Source organism: Protopterus annectens, chromosome 5.part0 (genome assembly GCF_019279795.1).
Source record: "Protopterus annectens isolate FY-2018-M chromosome 5.part0, PAN1.0, whole genome shotgun sequence".
Classification (NCBI taxonomy): Eukaryota; Metazoa; Chordata; order Ceratodontiformes; family Protopteridae; genus Protopterus; species Protopterus annectens.
The window spans coordinates 609,423,367-609,435,691 of NC_056735.1; positions in this window are offsets into that span (position 1 = coordinate 609,423,367).

Consider the following 12,325-nt stretch of genomic DNA (forward strand, 5'->3'; position numbering starts at 1 on the left):
AGATTTGACAGGGTCTGTCATTGGTCTGCCAATCGACAGTACACAGCGTTCAACCCCATCTATGTGCACACTCATACCGTCAATACATCTCTCACCACCAATGGCCAAAGGCAAGGGACAGCATACAGTTGGCATTGACCAGGAGAGTGTGGTACCCATGGCACTTGCATCCCCTCACAGCAGCCATAGCCATAGACCCGGAATGGTACCACATATGCGGAGGTCCAGGGGTTCTCGGGGGAGAACCGCTGGTCGTATTGCCCCTGGCAGGCGTGCCCTCACAGGTCTTACGATGACCAGTATGTTCCAGGCTGTAATGCAGGCTCAGGCACGTATGGAACAGTACACCAGGCAGGGACTTAGGGCGCAGGGGGCACATTGCACTGCTATCAGTGACAGCATCTGTGACCTTGCTGGTGTCATCCGGACTTACACCGAGGTCATTGATAGACATTGGGGGGAGACATTTGATGCCCTCCACAACATGTCTTCCATGAGCCAGGACTGTGCGGGACGGTTGCGACGTTGACATGGATGCATGTCAGCAACAGCAACAGTTGGCAGTGGTCACAGATGGCCCACAGTTCACAGCCGAACATGTAGTGGCAGTACCAGCCCCAGCAATGCTGGGGCTGGCCTGTCCAATGACCGTCCCAGTAGACCGCGTGCACGTGGCTCTGGCCCGTCCCAGCAGGGACATGGGTCCAGTCGTCATACCTCTGCCTCTGAGGACAGTACCCAGTTCAGGGTTGGTACCCGATACTGTCCGTAGCACCCCTGCCAGGCACAGGTACTGTGTCCGTGGCCTGAGACAGTGATCTGTACAGCCTAGTAGGTACAGTCTGTGGCTGTCCCACAAACTACCGTATATGGCAGCCACATGGTGGAGCTGTGTGCATGCAGACACACACACATTAACCAAACAACTAGGGCTCACACATACACAGACACACATTACATCAACATTGGCCCATGCTGTACTGTTGTCCCTCACACACCCACACACACACACAGACATGTCGATTGGATGGGTCAATGTCAGGCTCTGGCAAACAACAAAATGCCCTGTGCATATGATGATACCTGTGTCGCCTCCTGTCATCTTCATCAATGATGGAGGGACAGGCTAACATGGTGCTGATGCACAGGGTGACACTATAGCAGTGTAGCAATAATAGCAAGTTGTCAACAAGGAAGTGTAATGACATCCTTGTAGGTATATCTGAGCAGACATTATGCATCAAAGCTCTGATTGTCAATGTAGCATTGTTTACACCACTGTTAGGTCTGAGTATGTATTGTCCACCCATGTGCCACTTGGCAGAAGTGCAATGTGTTGCCAGCATGTGTTAGTGAGTGGACAGTACGTGTGTGATGTGTGCAGTACAGATTAGCAAGTGTACATCTGTGAACATGGTGGGTGCACACTGTCTGGATGTACGTGCATAGTGGACACATGGAACTTGTGGTTTACCCTGTCATACACATTGTTAACATCTCATAGTATCTTTCAATGGCCAGTATGCATTCTACTACAGTTATGTACTAACATGGGTAGCCGTGTGTATGACATGGGTTGACACTATGCTGTGGGTGATACCATTAATATCTGTCAATGATTTGCGGTCTGGTAGTATATACAACCTCAACAGCATGACTATAAGCAATCATTGGATGATGTCCTGACAAATGGCACACAGTAGTAGGAAACCCAGTAACAACTGGATCCTTCCGGTGTTACACTATAACACTAACCAGTGGTAATGACCGCCACCCATTCCTGTGACCACACCTGTTTGGCATATAGCCCCCTTAGGTACATACAGACACATGAGGGATGTGTCCATCCAAATCTGGAAATGCATGGATTGGCCTACAATGCATTCCCTGGATGGGACGCATATCCTACACAAGGGTATCATACAGACAGATACCTGTTGTCTGATGCATGCTGTACGGCAGTAAGCCGACTATGGCATAGTCATCCTCATGTACTATACATACTATCCCATCAGTACCACACAGGTGGTAGCCCTCAACATGTATGTTGGGTACCAATGTGTATATACAGCCTCATGTTATGTCATGTGTCCCTTGGTATCCACATATCCATAGGTATTGTGGAGTCCCAAGGTGTATCACATAAGACATTAGAGGCCTGAATGCATATCCATAAGGCAATCATACACCTATAAAGACTGTCCATTCTTGGCAGTCTTTGTTGTGTATGACCATGTCTGGCATATACACCAGGCATATACCCTCACTCACACTACTCTTAAGTAACTGTCATGGGTGTGTGCGTCACAGAAGACCTTGGCCACAGAACACGACAGTGGACAGCCTTGTCTCATACATGCATATGTGACCTACGATCTGAGAAGCAGCGGCACAACCTGTCAATGGAAAGAAATGTATTCATGTAGTATGCAGGCTTCACACCTATGTACTGATTGAGGGGACATGTACACATATATATTTGCCACACAGATACCTGCTGTGTGCAATGCACTTACTGTTGTAATCATACTACGTCATACCATAGTAAAAGCAAAAGCCACACTGCATTGACACACACGCAGTCAGCATTTGCAGGATTCAACCCCCTACCTAGCTACTAGAGAGAGAGAGACACACACATTAACACGGTGCGCTATTTGCTGTACTGGTTGGTCTTTCTTCTCCTGTATTTGTAGGATGGTGACATCATCAGACTTTCGAAAGAGGGATGTACCTCTTTTAGTGAGTTTTCCCAGTCTCCAAAAAGGGAACACCTCTCAAAGGAAACTGCACACATACACACACTCACTGTTTGCAGGATTCAAACCCCTACCTAATTATGCAATGATACTAGAAAGAGATGCATTAACATGGCGCACTATTTGCTTTATTGGCTGGTTTCCCTTCTCCTGCTGTATTTATAGGATGGTGACATCATCAGACTGGACATGGTGATGTGTGTACACTTTGTTTTATGCCATTCCAGGAATGGTCCATGTGGGTCAGCAGGTGTCAACAGTTTGAACAAGACCTCAGAATCCTTACCTTGTGTGATCTATCTGTGGACACACTGACATTCCGTCATATGTCAACACATATTTATGCACAGCTTGTTGGTTTTGTGGATACTACATGTGTCTGGGATGTTGATAAAGGGCTATTCAAAGTCTATGTGACACATGTGTAGATGTGTTCATTGATGTATGTCCTGGGTGGCTGCCTTGCAAACAGTCTAGCATGTTTGGGAACCATGATCCGCACATGAACATACCACAGTTGGTAGGGTTGTGTGTATGTCAGCTTCCAATAGCTCTGTTTATGACTGCAACCATGATGGACTCCATGACCTTGCAGATCAGACGTCATAGGCGTACTGGACTTGACTTCCCATGGTGTGTTGTGCACCAATACTTGTGGGAGTGCCATATGTAGCTGTGACACATTCAACAGTTCCACATCCTGTGTAGGGGGTGAGGCTCAGCTGACTGTTCAGGTGCATGATCTGTTTGTTCTGTAGTTTGTGCATGACACATATTGGGAATCAATGTATTCCACTTGCTGCCATGCTTTTGGCAGTGGGGGTAGCTGCTCATCCATTCTACATGTGATATCTCCTGGTATGATGATATGGACTATTGTCAGTGGGAGATGGGTATGTACATATGGGCATGTCTGTCACAATGTCAGCATTGTCACTCAGGTACAGTTGGCCCTGACTCTGGACATATATGGGTGTACATTGCTATTTATGACATAGCTGAAGGAGGTGTCATGATTCAGTCTGGACTACTTCTCAGCTACTCTTTACAAAACACCAACGAACATGAGCACTAATCCCTGTTATACTCTTTTACATGCTTAACACCCTACTGATCCTTTGTGATCAGGCTACAGAGTATGTCATGATAATATCCTGGCATGTCCAGGGTTCGGTTTCATGTGTGCTCTTCAGTCCAGCTGGTGGATATTGTGATATTGACACAATGTCACATCTGCCTCATGTACACAGACAACACTCTCCTCCTCCCGACAAACTCAGATATATGTGTGAGATGCACCTATATAGACATACAGGGTGCTGAACTCTCTCAACCCATGACTGGCACAGTCTATCAGGTGGTGAAGGTAACCACACACACCACATATCAGTCTCACATATCCTCTAGCAACAGCACTCACACCACATTATCACACATAGACATACTTGGAAGCTGTAAATCTACTCTACCTAAGCAGCAGAGACCTCCAAAGCAGACACACACACACCTGCTACCCCACTATAATACCCACATATCACATAGTTCACAATGTCAGTGTGCCACACAGTCACTGCCCTTCAGGCTAAACAACACACCTATTCCACTTGTAATAGGGGACACTTATTGTCAGACACACTGATGTACAACTCACCAGGCCTAACAAGGGAATAGTCACTTTGGGATGTCTGTTGGGTGCCAGGATATGCCACATAACACGGGCAGTCAGGTCACTACAAAGCAAGTACAGGACTGGCACCATCATTGTCCATGCTGGTGTGTATAACCTCAGACGTTACTCCCTGGACCACATGACATGATACATGGAGGAACACTCTGAATGTAGCCCAGGCCGGTATGACCCTGACCTTGTCTAGCATCTTACACCCACCAATTATGATGTCACAATATACGGACACACAAATCACATTTAACAGTTGCCTAACAAATTTGTTTAATTCATAGGGGATACAGTGTCTGTCAGCCTATGGTGACATGCTCAACATGCCACGTAGCTTCACTATGGACAGCTTGCACCTGTCATCCTTGGACTTTGGAATGCTGGCTAAGGCTCTTGCTACCACCATAGTGCATTTTTTAAACAGGGCTCAGAAGACAAACCCACCTCCATAGACATTACAGGTTAAATGAAACTAAGGGTAATGCTGCTCAACAACAGTTGTGTTAACCTCATATTGCGGCCACTCAGGACTCTCCTCAGCATGGAGGATAGCGATATCTGTGCACTGACAGATGCCTGGTTTAGGCTCACTTATGCACACCAGCACTACCAGGTTATGTTTCATACCATGCTGTCTGACAACAAGACTTGGAACAGACAACACAACTAGGGGGAGTATCCATATACATCACAGATACACACACCTCCGGGTTAGTAGCAGTGCACAAAGCATCACAGACTATACATATACAACTACCATTGTGCAATACTGCCTTTCAGTTTGTTGCCTGCTACAGAACACACTCCCAAACTCAGGAACCACACTCGGCTTTCGTGGGAACTATGGAGAATATGAAGGTCTCCACAAACACCATTATATTGTGTGACTTCATATACACAAATATTGACTGGGGATACTACTCAAGCCCTGACACCCTCACCCAACAGTTGCTACAATTTGTAGACTCATATGCTATGGCAAAATCAGTTAGCACAGCCACAAGGGGGAATACATATTGGACCTGATCATCACCAATATGGGGACTCTATGTTCCACACCTGTGATATACCCCTCATTGGTAAGGTCAGAACATACATGTATCTCACTGGACATATATATACCCTCCACACACCCATCCTGGGTAATCTTGGTGAACTTCTCATGAGCCAATGCCTCACTTCACCGAAGCAAGGTGGTATCCTTCAGAGACCCTGAGACAGTGGCAAATACGGCTCACACTGCTGCATCCTTTACATACACATTTTATGGACACCTAGTGGACTGCATGGATTGTGCTATCCCAAATAACAACAGGACTCACTACTCCAATGGCAGGGGACCTGTCTGGTAGACCCCAGCCATTAATAAGCTGTACAACATCAGGAGGAAGCTACTACATGATAGAGCACAATCCCAGACTGGGAAGGCATCTGTGATCTGCACTAGCAGAGAGCTACAATCACTCATGAACTTTTCTAAGGGCCGCTTCTACCAGACAATTGCAACAGACATGTAGGACTATCACACGGCCTTCTTCAGTTATGTCAGGGTCCTGGGTGGACACTCACTGATATGCTGTGAGTTACTGCATACTGACTAAACCTACCCTGAACCCACTGGCATTGCCAACATCCTGGAAAACAGGTTCAGTGCAGATGTCTCCCACCCAACCCCCCTAAGGAGCAACTATCCATTCCAACAGAGTATAACCTCCCTGACATCACACAGTAACAGGTGAATGCTGCCCTCCCCAAAGCGTACATCACAGTATCAATGTGACCAGACGGTGTCCCAGCCTGCATCTTACACGAGAATCATGACAGATGCAACCCTCACATTACATCACTGTTCAATATCGGAGTTACCACAGGATATGCACCCAAGGAATGGCGTACAGCGACAGTGGTCCCGCTTCACAGAGTTTGTGCCACAACGGACCACAGACAATATTGCCCTATAAGCCTAAGTAGCCTGTTCTGCAAAGCTATGGAGTTTATTGTCATGGGGCTCATACACATAGACATCGGGAACCTACAGACACTGTGTCCTACACATTTCAGCATTGTTGTGGGCAGATCTTGCCTCTTGAACCTGTTTGTATTCTTTAAATAGCTAATAAGTCCATTGACATAGGGATGGCTGTCCACACAGCCTACCTGAATCTTGCAAAACCCTTCAACAAAAAAACCCACTTGGCCATTATGCATAGGCTCACCAGCGTTGATATGGACACATATCTCACATGATGGATTGATACCTGGATCAGGGATAGCAACCACATGGTCAGAATTGCAGGTGCCATGTCTGACTATACACCAGTTACACGTGGCATCCCACACGGCTCGGTCCTGGGACCTCTCTTGTTCAGTATATATTTGTCTGACGTACAGCCTACCACAGGGGGAATATGGCTGAACATGTTTGCACTTGACTGCAACCTGGGTGCCATGATCAACTCTCCAGCTGCCACATGCATACTCAAACAGGGTCTCACAGAAATGGATGACTGGTGCCTGAGCCATGGCCTACAGCTAAATGCCATTAGTTGCATAGTCATCCCCTTTGGTAATAACAACATGCCCACACATTATCACATAGGTAGTACTCCATTACATATGGTAGGAGTTGTTAGGGGTTTGGGGACATGACTTGTTCGTACTGTCACCTTTGACATTCACATTGCCAAAGTGGTTGGACACACCTTCTATGTGAGCCACCTTATCCTATATGGTTTCACATCTAGATCGAGTGAGGTCATTGTGCCCCTATACTCATTACATCCATGCTTGGTTACAATGCCACATTTGGGGTGTACCTTACCCGACACCTGCAGCAACTGTACTGGCCACGGAAGTTCCACACCAAGCAGATCTAGGGGCTCACACAGATGCCCTGCACAGTTCAGATGCAGTAACTCCAGCTCTACTCAGTCGCTTACCACCTACTCAGATATGATTTGCGCCTGTTGTTTACAGATATATACCAACCCAGAATTACTGGACATGCTCCACCTCAGGATATCCGACTCCCTTGGAGCTACACACTCCAGGGACGTAGACCTCAGCTCAGATGTTAATAGGACATTGTGGAGGGACAGATTCTTATCCCAGAGGCTCTACTCACTCCAGAATGTAATCCCAGTTTCACATAGGCAGAGCCACCCACTGACCACCTACAGGAGACATCTTGATGACTGTATGGGTGATCGTATGTTTACCCCTGGGATATCTTCTGTGTACCTGGTAGACAGAGGCACACTAGCCTAAACGTACATGGGCTATCTTGTGTGACCTACTATTCACACACACAGTGTAGTAATCTGACAGGTTTGCGAATGCCAAACACACTCCAGCTAGGCTTGTACATGCTCTAGGACAGATAGCCTCGTATCGACCTATGACCCTATGCTAATGTTCAAGATGCACAATGTTTATTGCTGATACTGTTTGCAGGTCTTTATCATCTTTGCTTTACCAGTTTCTATGAACAACTTTGGTATCTGCAGAACATATTTGATTATGACAGGGTTCCACTATATTATAGATGTGTCTGTTGTCGTATAACTGTGTGCACAGGGTGGATTGTTGTATAGTGACAGGTTCCTGGGTTAACACATGCAACTGCCAGATATGCGTGGCCCACTGCTGTACTCAGACATGGCCTAAGTGTGTGAGCATGCCCAGTTCTGCCATTCCGTGTTTTGTTGCCTGACATTTGTCTCATTTATTCAAGTGTGTGAGCACGCACAGTGTGACCTTTCATAATGTTGCTATCTGAGGTCCACTACATTTGTTGATGTGTGCGAACATGACCGATATTAACATTTATACTGTGTGTGCTGGAAGTCAGGTTCTGTTCTCACTGCAGGACACACCTTTGTGTCATAACTCGAGAAGGATTATGCTGTGCCTGCAGGGTTTCCATGAAATACTTTGCATAGACTTATCCACATTCCTTCATACAAGGTAACCACTGCAATACTATCATGGTTTAGTGGTTCAGTATTTTGGCTATAGTGCAGAGTGTTCTAGGTTCGAGGCTCATCACTGCTTTATATTTTCATACTGAGCAGACCAGACTGCTTAAGGGCCAGTTAAGCAAATATGAGCATGTTGGCTTTTGTTCAGCTATGCCCTACTTAGACCAGGTTTGTCTGACATTGCTCAATATTCACCAACATTGCTGGACGTTGCCCAATATTACTGAACATTGTCCACGGTTGTGCTAGTTGGTGTGTGCGATTTTGTTTGCATATATTACATGGTGGTAAATGCTGTTTAGCACTGCTTTATATTGCTTAACACATGGCAATCATGCCTTAGGTGGTGCTGCAGGGCTGCCTATGTCGGATGCACATACTACACTCCCTGTACATGTTTGAAAGCAGGTAGTGTCAACTTAGGCATCCCTTTTACTATATGTGCAAGTCGGAGAGAGGCATCATTTCCAGAGTTCCTACTGAGCCAGTGTATGTGCTATGTGTTGTCTCTTTGCCAAGGCCAAAGCATACTGGGCATGCCTCCTTCTGCCTACTTTGGCAGGCTCAGGTTGTTCCTCCTCCGAGTCACGCTCTGCCTGTGGTGGCCTTGGCAATGGTGGGGGGCTGTTTGGCCCAGGCCTATGCTGGTCCTGCTGCAGCTGTTTTCGCAGGATCATATTATGTAGCATAGCACATACCATGACAATTTGGGTACATGTAGTTGGTGAGTACTGCAAGGCTCCACCAGATGTGTCCAGGCACCAGAACCATGACTTGAGCAGCCCAAACACACGCTCTATTACATTACGTGCCTGTGCGAGTGCCTCATTATGGCGTTCCTGTTCAGGTGTGTGTGTATTTCTGATGAGTGTCATCAGCCAGGGCTCCAGTGCAAAGCCAGCATCCCTCACCAGGTGACCATGTGGGATGTCCCCACTGGCAAATGTCTGGTACAGCTGCATCATATGCCAGATATAGGAATCATGGTAGCTTCCAGGGCAGCCTGCACACACATTCAATATTATGCCCTGGGCATCACACATGACCTGGCAGTTGATGGAGGGTAGACCCTACCCTGCTCGCCGGCTGGTGCTTTGATGCGTATGTGCGTGCAGTCTATTGCACCCACTACCTCAGGGTATTCCGCTATTTGATGGAAGAGATGCATATTGCTGGCCAATGCCTCATGGCAAGTGGGGAAATATACATGATCACCGACATGTGCTGACATGGCATCCAGGAACTGGTGTAGTACCCTGGATGCTGATGCCTGTGATATCCCCATCATATCACCAGTTGGTTTCTGGAAGGTACCTGTTGCTAATATTCTTAGGCCAACACATACCTTGGTTTCCACTGGGATGGGTTCCCCTCTGTTGGTTCTGTGTGTGAGGCATGGCCTGCACAGCTCAACAGTTTGCTGCAGGAGGTATCTGTCCACTCTATAGCGCTCCACTATCTCCAGCTCATGTAGCCCCTGGTATGTTACCCTGGGCCTGTACACTCTTCTCCGTCTCCTTACTGTGGGTTGTCCAGCAGCATTTCCATTGTCACCACCCTCAGCATGTTGCATATGTCGCCTTATAACAGCAATGGCAGCCCCTAACATTTCTTTTTCTCAGTAAACCTTTTTCAGTTTTCACTTCTATTAGCTTACTGCAGTGTCTGTTGTGAGAAACATAATGGACTGTTGTTTGCAGAGTTTTAAGTGCTAGGCTGGGCTGGACTAGTGTACTGCCTGTATAATTGCCTGATTATGATTATTTTCACCTGTTAGCTCTGCTAGTACTCCCTGGTAGCTTCCTACTATTTGTTGTGCTTCATTTTTCCTTTCTATTTCCTCGGGGGGGGGGGGAGCACAGTGCACACAAGCGCAAACACATGCACAGCAGCTAACACATGCGCACACATGCTTACACGGACTAAAACTTGCATATTTGGTTAAAACGCGTGCACACCAGCGCAAACGCGCTTACAACTCTTTAAACAGCCTTATACATGCTTACTCCTGCTTAAACGTGTGCACTCACGCTTACACGCATGCACTCTGTTTTACTCGGGTTTACACACACACTCACACACGCATACCCACTCAGCAAGAAACTTTGGTGTTATCCACAGCATACACCTTCCATTTCTTGCCTTTCCCGAGCCTACCTGTTGACACACCTCTTTCCATGATGTGTGAATGACAGCTGACACATGCTACTCTGCTCCAATGAGCTTCACTTCTTTCATACATACCCCCCTCATGATGTCACCTATCTTCTACTCTGTTACTCCCCATATCCTACTCCTACACTCCACTGACTGTGCTCATTTGCTATGTAAACTTGCGATTCACTATCCTAATGCTCATTTACATAGGATTGCCTACTAATGCTTGGTTACATGTCTTAGACTGAGCTTCGCCCCTTAGCAACCTCTACTCGGTGGCCATGTTGTCTTCAGCCTTCCATTCCTTTGCATTGTACATTAACAATTTAAATAAAATCACATTTGTGGGTTTTAATTTTTAGTATTCTGGGTTTTAGAGCGCACCCCGTTTGTGCAGCACTGCCCTACGCTTAAACATCGGAAATCAGCGAAAAAAAATAAAATATTATTATTTTCATATTGCATCAGGAAACATTTCACATGGCTGTATATTTGGCCATTGGCATGCTTCCTGCACTGGATGCAACCTTTATTTGTAGCTGTCATGGCTCCATTTTGCTATTTGCAGAACGGTACTCAGTTGTCAACTGAGTACATTTCTGCAAATAACACTGCTCTTACTTGGACAGGTTCGGGTTTCCTAAATCACAAATCTACCTCATTTGCATGCCTTTCGCCTGCAATTGAGGTAATTTGCATATCACAGCCCTGTCCATGTAAGAGCTGTTTTAGGAGCTCTCTTAAACGCCCCTACAGGCTGTTCCTGGATCGCTTGTCGGACATGATGGCTGCATGGAGTCTTACTCTACTCTAAGACTCTGTGCAAGCCTTCGTGAATCCGGCCCTTTATTATCTTGTTTTTATATGACCACCATTCTCCTCTTTTTTTCTTGGGTATATATGCTAAGTTTTCTATAATGCAAGATCTCAAAACTATAATGCTGGTTAACTCAACTTTACTTAGTCCATTGTAAGGCATTCACCCAACAAGTTCTTTTACACTACTGACTGCTTCGTGCCTCTGTGCTATTTTGGCTGTGAAATTCCTCACATCTTCTCCTCTTGCTTACTTTTTAAAATGCTTTAGATTATTCTGTGTAGCAATCTAAGCACTTTCTGCAGTCTCAGCCTCTTCTTCCTGAATTCCATCCTTGTCATTTACTACTCCAGTTGATTTCCATAGAGGTTCATACTCTAATTATTTGTGCACTTTACTGAGGATCCATGAATATTTTACCATAACACAGAAAAAATATTTGAAACAAATCAAGATAGAAGCAAAACTTTAGTTGTATTAGTCTATATCACCTCATTGCCATATTACATGCATTGCTTCTTTGTATGCATTTGTCCCTCATTGCAAATCTTCCACATTTCTACAAGAATAGTATTTTTTTGGCATATTTTAAATGGCAGCAAAAAGTTACTTTAGCTGTGTTGCAGTCAGAGAAGGCTTGAACATAAACGATAGAAGCATATATAACCAAACATAAACACACAAACACACACACACACACACACACACACACACACACACACACACACACACACACACACACACACACACGCAAACACACTTGTTTCCTACCTGAAGCACTCCGCTCGCATAAAGCTCTGCATCTGCACAGCAGCCCAGTCCTCAGACAGTCCTTCCTTTCCACTCACATAAAGCCCTGCATCTGCCCAGACAGTCCTTCCTTTCCGCTCCACTTGCATAAAGCTCTGCATCTGCACAGTAGTAGAAGCAAGCA